The sequence below is a fragment of the Mustela putorius genome, unplaced genomic scaffold, assembly GCF_011764305.1.
Source record: "Mustela putorius furo isolate JIRA1106 unplaced genomic scaffold, ASM1176430v1.1 tig00000228_pilon_pilon_pilon, whole genome shotgun sequence".
In the NCBI taxonomy this organism is placed as follows: domain Eukaryota; kingdom Metazoa; phylum Chordata; class Mammalia; order Carnivora; family Mustelidae; genus Mustela; species Mustela putorius.
In genome coordinates, this window is record NW_025421322.1 from 38,809,371 (window position 1) to 38,819,152 (window position 9,782).

At 54.2% G+C, this 9,782-nt stretch overlaps 1 protein-coding gene across 8 annotated transcripts in view; it reads right to left on the bottom strand.

The window, feature by feature from the left end:
* The window catches only part of PTK2 (protein tyrosine kinase 2), a 246,281-nt gene extending 238,579 nt beyond the window's left edge, over positions 1 to 7,702 (bottom strand). For 7 of the 8 annotated variants that reach the window (XM_045078191.1, XM_045078190.1, XM_045078184.1 and 4 more), the window contains exon 1: positions 7,520 to 7,701. The gene's annotated coding sequence lies outside the window, so the exon portion shown is untranslated. Of the gene's footprint in view, positions 1 to 7,519 lie in introns of all 8 variants that reach the window. The other variant, XM_045078169.1, reaches the window with a different exon arrangement.
* Between the last annotated feature and the right edge of the window lie 2,080 nt (positions 7,703 to 9,782).

Below are 9,782 nucleotides of genomic sequence, written 5' to 3' on the forward strand. Positions count from 1 at the left end.
TTAGCAAGTGATTCTAAAATAGACACAGATCTGCAAAGGGTCAAGGACAGTCAAGGTGTGCCTGCAGAGGCACCAAGCGGGAAGAGTTGCACCGCAGGACTCGGGATAAAACTGAAATGATGGAGGCAGCTTACATGGGGCAGTACCAGGGGAATCCAAGAGTCCAAGACGCACACACACATGGACCGTTCGTTTACAGGAAGGGGGCACTGCGCGGAGCTGAGGAGAAGATGCTCTTTTCAATAAGCAGTGTTGGGACAGCGGGACGTCCACATGTTCACGAAGCTAGATCCCGTCTTCAGATTCTACACCCACACCAATTCTGAGAGAACTAGAAAGTTAAAGGTTAAAAGCAGAAATATAAAAGCACTTAAAGAATAAATGAGGAACTAGTTCATGACTTCAGGGCAGGGAAAGACAGAAAAAGCATTCAAGGGAAAAGACCCATAAATGCCACTAATTAAACTTAAAAACTTCTATTCATTTAAAACAAAAAAACACTGAGTCAGTGAAACTGCATATGACAAAGTGGGAAGAGACAGCAGCAAAATACTCAACCAACAAAGAATGTGTGTCCTGCATATGTAAAGTCTACAAATCAATTTAAAAATAACCTAATAGGAAAATATAGGCACTTCGCAAAAACAGTGAGCCTGAAAGGCCAGTAAATGTATAAAAAGATGTGCAACCTCACTGTAACCAGGAAAAGGCTATTTGAAAGCACTAGGCAGCGACGCAACAGAAACCACCAGAAGGGGCGGGGCGGGGAGACCGACGCGAGACCAGAGGCAGCTGAAGCGGTCATCAGAGAGGAGCCACCGGAGAGGCAGTCCCTGAGCGCTGCTCCAGGCCCGGCGCTCCGACATGCATGGATTGGGGTCACAGTCTATAACCGACGATAAACTCCAACCCCACCGGACTCATACAAGGTGAAAGAAGCTGTCCCAGGTACTGGTTCCCACCACTCCTCCCCTTTATCTTCTCTATCACGGAGCCGCACCACTAACCCAAGTCTGACACGGACCAGAGGAGGGACATGGGAACAGCCTTTGGCTCTGGGCTGCACAGTCCAGCCCACCGGGTCCATCCCTAATTCTTCTTCTCTGCCTTAGCAGCAACCTTCACGTACTTAAAGACCACAAGACCCCCTTGGCAGGAGTACGGACTCCTCTTCAATCCTAAACCAATCACTGAGGGCCAACCCACTGTGCCGGTGGGAGGGAGCCACGAAGGCCCCGCGGATATGCACGGAATGACAGAATCCGTGTCCCCGAGCTCACAATCCTCTGTGTGCCTACAGGTGCGTCCAACTCTGCAGCAGACACAGGAGAAAGCAAGCACATCACCAACCCTGTCTTTTAACACTTTCATCTAGGTCTGGTCTTAGGGAAAAAATAAAGGACAAAGGCAAAACAGTATGTATTAAATTTGGATATGACTTTCATGCTAGGGCTAGAATCGATTCCCACAGAAGTGCTTCAGCAGTCACCCCAAGGCTCGGAGATCCTCCTGACTCCAGTAAACGAGCCAATCTCTCGGCACCAAAACAAAACCACCAGCAAACTCGTGCCTTGAGCACCCACACATACACACTCTCCAGCTGTTTGCCAAAAACCTCAAGTCTGGGGCCACACAAACTGCTATTTCAATGCAAAGTTGCTTACTTAAAATCCAAACCAAGATTCAAAAGAATTAAATGACCTCAGCATAAAACATTCAACATCCCTCAACAAAATCAGTTGTAAGGTCTTCCCAAGACTCTACAAATCCTAAAAACCACACTCGGGAGTCCTGAGGCGAAGGCAGTCTCATCAGCAAATCAAAGTGATCAGAAGCCACCCGCTACCTCTGCCATCCACCACCGAGTGCCACCAGCTACCTCCTGCTTTTCGCTGGAACCTTCTGTAGCAGCGGCTCTGCACAGCAAGCCGACACTACCCGCGGGGCACCAGCCCCAGAGTCTGGTTCAGGAGGTCGGAGGAGGGGCACAGGCATCTGCGTTTCCAGTTCAAGTTCAAGTGACGGTGAGCAACCAAACCTCACAAGTCGCTGCGGAACAACCAGGTCACCGGTTTACCAGGTGTGGGTGGGCGCAGGCTTCCCTTCACGACAAGCAAGACTAAGGGGGAACTGCTGAGGAAGAACAAACGACTGCTTTTTTTTTACCCAAATACTGACTTTTCCTGCCTGAGTGAAGAAGGCTGGCGTGCTGCGGAACTGACAGTGTTAGGAAGCTGCATTTCTAAAGACGGTTTCAGGGCAGAAGGTAAAACCCTTGTAAAGTACGTGATGAATCCAACCGATTAGTGAAAGACACATTACAGCTCCCAGACCAGTCATCGAGGATCCTGCGTGAATCCCGCTCATCTTGTGCCGCCCGAAGCAACTTCCGATGTCTTCAGGACACAGAATGAGTCCTACCGAACACAGGACCAACTCCTACAAAATCAATTTCTAGAACAAAAACGTGAGAATTGTAAAGGGACAGAGAAATGTTTTTTTCCCTTAGCTCAAGACACAAATACGGAATGCATAAAATCATTTCAGCTCACTCTTCTGTCCATCAAAGACAAACACATGGTGCTTTGGTCACAAGTAGACCCCACAAGCCCCTACCATTCACAGCAGAATCCAAGGCACCAGATGGCACAACTTTCAAGATAGAATATGGAGGCAGAAAGGAGATCCTAGGCACAGACAGTCAAAGATTCAACTTTTTAGGTTCTTCTGAGCCTTGGTTTTGGTCCACTGGCCCCAGAGAAAGGAGTACAGAGTAGGTCAAGTCTTAAAAGCATGACAGAAAATTCTAAATCGGAGAATGAGCACATTCACTTCCAAAACATTTACAGAGCAGCAATGTGTTAGAGATCATAAATTCTAGGATGTCCTACAAGGGGATTAAACCTGAATGATAAATGTACAATTCACTTTTCCCTCACATTAGTCCTTGCTTCCCATGAAACTTTATTCCTAAACACTGATACCCCCCCCCCAGAAAGGCACCAACGAAACAACTCTAGACGTAGAGGCCACTACAGCACAACCTTTAACAATAAGAAGCATCAACCACAGCCCTATGCATTACATATTTTTATTTAACAATTTTGAGTTAATTTAAAATAATGAAACAATTCTGGTATGTCCATTACAGTGTTCACCTACACCACGCTGGCCACATCATAGCTTCATGATACGAAAGTGTCAGACTCAAACAGAAAACATAGTAATTTAAACTTTCCCAGACACAGTAATTACGCTTGCACGTGACTCACTCCCCCTTTAGAAGATCAGTGAGGCAACTGTTTCCCCAGTCCTGCCTAGTCCTAGAAGCTGCGCAGAAAAGTTCAGCAGGTCTGGCCAACCAGGATCTGTCCCTTGCGGGCCAAGCCTGTCCCCACGGCCGGCTCCTCTAACTCCAAATGGCCAGTGTTTCATCTGTAAAATGAGGACAGACATCACGCAACTCAATGGTTTTCATGAGGAACAGAGAGCACTCAGCTCAGGTCTGGCACGTTTCATCTCCCAGATTTAATTTGTCGAGAAAAAGGTAGGAACTCCTACCGACAACACCCAGTACCCACACCGGTACCCAGTAACATTACATCTCTTCCCTGTCAGTGGGTAACTTCCCCATGTATAACTTTAGTCACTTTTCTTGTTCTGAAAAGTGAGTTGACAGTAAGTAGCAATGTACATCAGTAAGATCTAGGCAGGATTACTTTAATTAAATACAAAGTTCGCAAGGAAACAGCTTCAGGTCCTGACAAACAAGGAAACTTTGAGGTGCTGCTACTAGATTCCTCCTTGGAGGTGTTCAACTGCTAAGAAGTGGCAATAGTGCGGCTCGTGCGAAAACATCTATTTCATACTTTCCTCTAAAAACCATTTCATCTATGTTTAGGCAAATCAGACCATAATTAACAGCATTTGCTAAAAATCCCATCTATCCTGAAAGATACGCCTATCTGAATTTTATTTCCATAATAGAGCCTAGCAAAAACACCAAAACACCTGTTACAGACAGGAAGAGAGGGGGTTCTTCTGCTACTTTATTATCAGAAACACATTTACTCATGTAGTTCTGAACGGTAAGACTTGGTACAATTCCTAGAAATTAATGCCAGAAAGTGGTAGATAGGAATTTCATTTCTCCTACACAAAGTTGCCTTTTGGTAGTCATGAAATGAAGGGGGGGAAGCCTTGGCAAAATCTTAGTAAAGAGAAAAGGCACCAACAGTTCAAATAATCCACTACTAAATATGGTTTTCAGCAGAGACGTAAAAAACCACTTCCTCACGCAGCCGGCTGGGGCCGCGGAACACAGGTACACCCAAACAGGAGCCGGGACCACTCTCATCCTTTCCCACCAAGGAGCGTTCTAAGGACACAGATGCAATTTCATATTTGAATGCTTACTGCATTCACAAACTTCCTGGAGTTTATTACTACTGACTCAAGTAGGGTCATTTACTTGGCCCAAGTTTTTAAAATTTGCATTTTAAATAACATACAGGCATCAGTAAAAATTCTCAAAGACCCCCACAGCAGTATTCTGCTAATTATTTAAAAGATTTTTAGTAAGGAGATACAGTAATGAAAATAAGTTCGTAAGCTAAAACTTTAAGGCAAAAGAAACTACTACAGAAACTAAACTTTACTCATTTATAAGCCAAAAAAACTCAATTCACAAATGACAGAAGTAATTTAACTTTTAATTATATTGAAATTTAAAACAAGATTTTAGCTGAAAACTAAACTGACAATGTTCAATTTCAAAAGTTAAAGACTTAGGGGCGCCTGGGTGGCTCAGTGGGTTAAGCCACTGCCTTCGGCTCAGGTCATGATCTCAGGGTCCTGGGATCGAGTCCCGCATCAGGCTCTCTGCTCAGCAGGGAGCTTGCTTCCTCCTCTCTCTCTCTGCCTGCCTCTCTGCCTACTTGTAATCTCTCTGTCAAATAAATAAATAAAATCTTTAAAAAAAAAAAAAAAGTTAAAGACTTAGACATTAAGACTCTGAATCTCATCTTTTGTTATGTCACCCTTAAGACAATTATTTTCTCAAAACTAAGACACTTAAAAATACAGAAAAAGTTTCCATGAAATCTTTATAGAGAAGTGAACTAAGATCCTACTTCTCTAACTCAAGACTAACAACCAGTAAAGACTAGTAATTTTCAAAACTATTCTTTACTACACTATAGTGTATATACAGTACACAGAATATACTGTGATTTTTTCTGCAGGAACTAATCAGTATTTTTTTTTAAAGGGGATAGCTTTAACAATACAATTCTGTTATTTAGACAACTTCTCCAACTTCCTAGTGAGAAAAGTTCTGTGATTTGCTGAAGAACCCAATTTTAAGAATTGGGACATCAAGTTGTCATTTCCAGTCATGGGCGTGGAGCACTAAAGAAAGGATGCTAGTTAGAAGTGTTTTAAGGATCCTCACTGCAGCTCCTAACTTCTGGTCTCCCCGGACACCCCAACACCATCACCCTCATGGAGCCTCACTGCTAATCTAACACAACTCACCTTCGGCAGACCGCCCCAAACTTAAATGCTGCGTTTTGCATTCAATGCTTTACTTATCCAAGGACCTGCTTCCTGATGTGCCAGTGTCTCTGGACAACGTGCAGGTCCTTCTAGTGAGTGCACATACTCAAGTGTCGGGTGGGTTACGGGACCCTTTAAGCAAGAGTAAGGCATTTTAAACAATCTCTTCCCAGCTTTCACTATTAAATTGGATTATTTAATAATCACCGGAAAGATACGATTCAGAATTAGGCATAGTTGATCTTGCTGCTTCTACAACATTTAGTACAATCAAGTACTGAAGACGCTAGTGGCAGGCCAAGTTAGTACCTCCCCTCCAAGCACAGCCCCATATAAAACAGTGTACTCCTAAAGACACCAGAACAGGGCGTCTGCGTGGCTCAGTGGATTAGGCCTCTGTGTCAGCTCAGGTCATGATCCCAGGGTCCTGGGATCCAGCCCCGCACCAGGCTCTCTGCTCAGTGGGGAGCCTGCTTCCTCCTCTCTCTCTGCCTGCCTCTCTGCCTACTTGTGAGCTCTGTCAAATATATAAATAATTTTTTTAAAGACCCCGGAACACAAACTTTAGAAGTTTCATGGGTATAAATATTGCAGGACGCTAAAAATGATCTCCCCAGGGCAGCTGCACGAAAAAATTGCCTACACTGTACCCCGACAAAAGCAAGGTGAGGCTACCTCCGAATGTACCTTCCGATCCCTCGGCCGCCGCCCGGGTTCCCAGAGACACACACCTGACCCGCGCTCACAGACTCCTCGGCCCGTTTTACAGATCACTGGGGGCGGGGGGGTCTCTGCATTTCATTTCGAGCCGTGGCGGCCCATTTCCACAACCGTGACAGCGCTGACGTTCCACGTAAGATCCCGGCGAGGGTCGTCTGGCCTGCGGACCCCTAAACCCTCGCGCGCCGCAGCGAGGGCGCATGTCCCCGCTCCCGGCCACGACAGTGTCACTATTATCCCGGGCTCCCGGCCGGACCCCAGCTGCAGGCGGGCCGTGCCAGAGCGACACAGCGTTGAAACCACTCAAAAGAAAGGTCCTCTTGCCCTCGGTGCACTAAGCGAGATCCCGCAGTTAAATAAAAGCAAGTCACACGCGCGCACACACGCGCACACGCGCGCACACACGCGCACCCTCCCCGGAGGGAGAAAGGGGCCGAAGCCGGCAGCGGGGCCGGGGGCTGGTCGGCCGCAGCGGAAACTTGGAGGCACAATGAGTCCACGAGGTCCCCGCGGCCGCCGCCGGGCAGCCCCGGGCCCAGCGAGTTGAGCGCCCGCGGCGGGGAAGCGCCCGGCCCGGCCCCGGGTTCGAGGCTCGCGCCCGCCTGCCCGAGGGCCAGGGAGTCCGCGTGCCGGGTCCGGGCGCTCCCCGGGGTCCCCAAGGGCTTCCCTTCACCTCCTCCGCCGTCTCTCCCCGCTTTTGTTTGTGAGGCCATCGGCCCGCTCCCGAGGCGGCGGCCGCCCCTCAAGCCCCGGCCTCGAGCCCCCGCCTCTCCGACGCCCCGAGTGCACCGCCCTCCCCGCCCTCCCCGCGCCCCCCGCGCCCCCCGGGTCCCCTCGTCCCTCCGCGGACCCGCGCCCCGGCCTCCCCTCAGGCCGGCCTCCTCCCTCGCCGTCCGCCCAGAACCCGCCCCCTCGCCGTCCCCGTCCCCGGCCTCCCCGGGGCCGCCGGGCTCCCCACAGCCCGTCCGCCCGCGCCCCGGCCGCCCGCGCCCCGGCCTCCCCACAGCCCCGGCCTCCCCACAGCCCGGCCGCCCGCGCCCCTCCCTCGGCCCCCCCACGTCCTCGGCCTCCCGAGCCGCGCGCGGGAGGGGCCCGTCCCCGCCGCACCCGCCGCCCGGGCCGGCTGCTCGGCGCCGCTCGGCCCTCCGCCCTCCGCCCTCCGCCCGCCGGCCGCGGCCCTGCCGAGCCCCCGCGCCGGGAGGCGGCCCGCCCGCCCGCGCCCCGGCCCCGGCCCCGCACTCACTCGGACCGCGCTGGCGCCGGACGCGAGGGCAGACACCGCGAGGCGGCGCGGCGGACGCAGGGGCGGCGCCCCCTCCCACAGCTCAGGCCGCGGGCGCACAGCGGTCCCAGCCCGGCGGCGGCGGCGGCGGCGGCGGGCTTGCGCCCTCGGGGCCGTGCTGCGTCGGCGCGGGCCGCGCGTGCGCGGCGACCGGCTGAGGCGCGCGACGACGCCACGGCGCGCGCCCGGCCGCGTCCCCGCGCCGAGCTTCCGCCTCTCCGAAGGACCGGGCATGCGCCTGGCGGCCCGCGCATGCCCAGAACGCCACGCCGCCCGGCTCCCGGGACCGCGCAGGACAGCGACGCCGGGCTTTCGGGGACTGCGCGCGGGCGTGGCGGCGGGTCCCGGGAAGCGTCGGCGCGGGGCGGCCACCGGCGGCACTCCGGGCGGGCGGGCTCGGGCCCACCTCGGGGAAACCCTCCCCGCTTGCCCTGCCCCCACAGCCCGGACGCGGCCCCTTGGCGGGGCCTCTCTCGCCCGCCGTCCTGCAGCCCGGCCCCAGGGCCCGAACCCGCGCGGTCGCGCCCCGCTGTGGGCCGGGGCCTGACTCGAGTCCTCGCGGGGGTCCTCGCCAGGCTTCCCGCCCGCCCCGGGCACCACCACACACACCCCCCAGCGCACGAGGAAAGCGAGGCTCGGGGGTGCTTGGGGACGTCGGCCCCAGCGCTGGGCCGCGCTTAGATCGGCCTGGAAGACGGCCCGGAGCGGGCTGTGGGGGCGGCCGGACGGGGCGGGAGGGGGCCCGCGCGCTGGCCGGACGACGACCGCGGGGCTGGGGAGGCCGCGGCCCGGGGCAGCCGAGCGGAGGCAGGACGCGGAGGGGAGGGGACACGCGCGCCGGTCCTTCCTGGGGCATCCCTGGGCTGGGGGTGCTCGGGGCAGGCGGCCTGCAGCGGGTTTCAAGCAGGAAGTCGCACTGATTTGTGCTCTTTCAAAAATAAAACAAGACGACCTTGCGGTTGGAACCGAAACCAGAAGCAGGCCGGCTTTCATTCTCACCGCGTCGCTTTGATGCCCGGGGCGGGCCAGGGCGCAGGTCAGGCGCGCGCTGTGGGAGAGGGGCTGCCGGCCGCAGGGCTCCGGTCGCAGAAGCTGTCGTTGGCGCCAGGACAGCCGAGGCAGCTGAAAGCACAGTCCGCCTCGCAGGGGTTTTACGGGCGTGTTTCTGTCGTTCTCTGACCACATGTCCTGTTGTTCGTGGGTCTTTTTAACCCATCAGAGTTTGCGGGGCGTGTGTCTGTGAGCCCCGGGGCCCTGTCCCCAGTGCTTGCCCCACCTGGAATGCGCCGCCCGCGGCGTGGAGCCTCTCGCGCCCCTAGTCCTTCAGGCTACCCTGTCCCCTCCCTCGCCGCCAGCTGACCTCTCTGTGTGTAACAGGAACCCCACCGCCCTCGGCGCTCTCACACCGCCCCCCAGCACCCCCCCACTCCGCTCCGTTGTTCTCCAGAGCAGCTATTGTCCTCCTGGGCCCAACACTGGGTGTTTGTCTTTCCCTGATTGTGTGTCCCTCTCTCAGAACGTGAGGCTCACGAAAGCAGGGACTTGTTCACCCGTGGGTCCCTGGCGCATAATGAGATCCTTGTGGAGCGAGTGACCGCAGCTTTGGGTGATGGGAAGTAAGACACTGTTATTTCAAGTACAAGAAGGGAGTGGGTTTGGGGAAGGGAGTGGAGGCACAAAGGGGATACAGTGAGGAGAGGCAGCGGGGGCGCTTTGGCAGACTAGGAATGACCACCAACTTGTTGGCACTGCCCCCCACAAGCCATGGAATCTAGTCATTCACCCCTTGAAGGTGGGTGGCTCTTGTAACTTTGGACCAAGAAAATGCACGGCAAGGGATGTGGTGTGAGTTGGGAGCCCAAGGCTGCAGATGGGATGGCTTTCTTGGCTCCTTCTCAACCAGTCCAAGCAAGTCTGGGGACCCTGGCTGACACGGGGGCGAGGCTGTGCTTGACCACCCACCCCAGCCGAGTATTTAGCCAGCTGGGGACACCAGAGACCCAGACAGACCAGCACAACCGCGGCCAGCCCAGACTGGCCGGCCAGAGACTCATGAGCAAAGAAAACACTTGTGGTTTTAAGCCTTTAGACTACACAGCCATAGGTCACGGATACATGGGGTTAGCTCACCCTTGCCATGGCGCGTTCAGAACTGATGTTCTTGAGGGCAGCTTTGATGACTCTTCTGCCTAATGAAAGCAGAAAATCGGGAAAGGGTGAGAGG